This window comes from Girardinichthys multiradiatus, chromosome 8, assembly GCF_021462225.1.
Source record: "Girardinichthys multiradiatus isolate DD_20200921_A chromosome 8, DD_fGirMul_XY1, whole genome shotgun sequence".
In the NCBI taxonomy this organism is placed as follows: Eukaryota; Metazoa; Chordata; class Actinopteri; order Cyprinodontiformes; family Goodeidae; genus Girardinichthys; species Girardinichthys multiradiatus.
In genome coordinates, this window is record NC_061801.1 from 41,170,452 (window position 1) to 41,172,590 (window position 2,139).

The 2,139-nt window shown below is 34.8% G+C and overlaps 1 protein-coding gene across 2 annotated transcripts in view; it reads right to left on the bottom strand.

Annotated features, from left to right (window-relative positions):
- Positions 1-1,439, bottom strand: part of lrsam1 (leucine rich repeat and sterile alpha motif containing 1) — a 17,501-nt gene extending 16,062 nt beyond the window's left edge. For both annotated transcript variants that reach the window (XM_047373232.1, XM_047373231.1), the window contains exon 1: positions 1,170-1,439. The gene's annotated coding sequence lies outside the window, so the exon portion shown is untranslated. The remainder of the gene's footprint in view (positions 1-1,169) is intronic.
- Positions 1,440-2,139: the final 700 nt, after the last annotated feature.

Here is a 2,139-nt window from a genome sequence, read left to right on the forward strand (position 1 = left end):
TTCACACAGTCTCCTCTTAACAGTTGTTCTAGAGATGTGTCTGCTGCTAGAACTCTGTGTGGCATTGACCTGTTCTCTAATCTGAGCTGCTGTTAACCTGCGATTTCTGAGGCTGGTGACTCGGATGAACTTATCGTCCACAGCAGAGGTGACTCTTGGTCTTCCTTTCCTGGGGCAGTCCTCATGTGTGCCAGTTTCTTTGTAGCGCTTGATGGTTTTTGCGACTGCACTTGGTGACACTTTCAAAGTTTTCCCAATTGTTCGGACTGACTGACCTTCATTTCTTAAAGTAATGATGGCCACTCGTTTTTCTTTACTTAGCTGCTTTTTTCTTGTCATAATACAAATTCTAACAGTCTATTCAGTAGGACTATCAGCTGTGTACTGTATCCACCTCCTGCACAACACAACTGATGGTCCCAACCCCATTTATAAGGCTTGAAATCCCTCTTATTAAACCTGACAGGGAACACCTGTGAAGTGAAAACCATTTCAGGTGACTACCTCTTGAAGCTCATCAACAGAATACCAAGAGTGTGTGGAGCAGTAATCAAAGCAAAAGGTGGCTACTTTGAAGAACCTAGAATATAAGACATATTTTCAGTTGTTTCACACTTTTTTGTTCAGTATATAATTCCACATGTGTTAATTCATAGTTTTGATGCCTTCAGTGTGAAGCTACAATATTCATAGTCATGAAAATAAAGACAACTCTTTGAATGAAAAGGTGTCCAAACTTTTGATCTGTACTGTGTGTGTATATATATATATATATATATATATACACACACACACATACACACACACATATACATATATAAGCATGTGTGTATGTGTGTGTTTTGACCGTTTTTTCTCATTTGTTTAGTTTATTTTGTCTCCAAAATCTCTTCACTTCCTTTTATCTTCATGTTTTAGTAAAATCAGGTTAAGCTGTATTTCTGCTCTGGTTTTGTCGCGCCATAAAAACCCAAAAAGCAAAACATCCCATAAGAACCTAGTCGGAACAGAAAACCCACTGGGCTCCCAGTTAGAGGAGGATGCTAACCTTCATTTTTACAGTAAACACACGGTGCTAACGAAGCTAGCATGGCAGAAATCTCTGAAAACTGCACAAATTCGACATGTAGAAACTATTTGAAGATATAATAAATATATTTTATACTCACAGAGTCAGTGTTGATGTTGGTTTGTTTCCTGTTTGACTTATTTAATGGTTAAAGACCGTCATTTAAAGAGAGTTCCGATTATTGCTAGCTACTAACAGCTAGAAACCGGTTAACGCCGCCTTCCAAAAGGAACTAAATCTTTATATATGTATGTGTCAGATAATAAAGTAAATTAATACATTTCCCCCTAACAGGCTGAGCCTCCCTCGCCCTGTGAAGCCAGCTGACCGCACTGCTGACGAACTCATTATGGCCTCTTTATCACGGAACTCTGACCGGAAGCTGTTTTACCAGAATAAAACATTCACTACAGTTTACTTTTACTCATTTTAATTCATCTCTTTATATTAATCGTTAAAATGCACCTATATAAACTTATGTTTAATTAATGATTTTAAAAGCAAACTCAGAAGTATGTTTGACGTTTAGTAATTTAGATTATTCATTACTAATTTAGGAAATTACTGTTTTAGTTTGGATTTACGTTGATTTTAAATAATTGTATTCAATGTATATATTTTGTTTTTACCGTTGTGATTACAGTTGCAGACCAGGTATCAGAATTTAATTTGTAATTGAGGTTTTCCATGTTATTAATATTTAGTTATTCATTCATTATTTGTCAAATTTTATTTTAATATTTCTGATATAAGTTTAAACACTAATCAGGATATTATGCTCCTTAGAATGATGGTGTCCACCTTCATCATCCACGTAACACTCCTTCATTTCATCGCAGCTTCACACCAACACTTTAGATTTAAATTTAGACCTTCATTCATGTATAAATAATGGATACATTTATTTGAATATTTATGCATTTTTTCATTCACACATTAGTTACCATTTTTATTTAAGCTATCTCAAGTATAAATACTTATTTGACAAATTATGTATTTGTTGGATTGTGGCACTTTTGGCTTTCAATATAAGACAGGACCGTGAAACAATCAAACAAATATTTAGATAA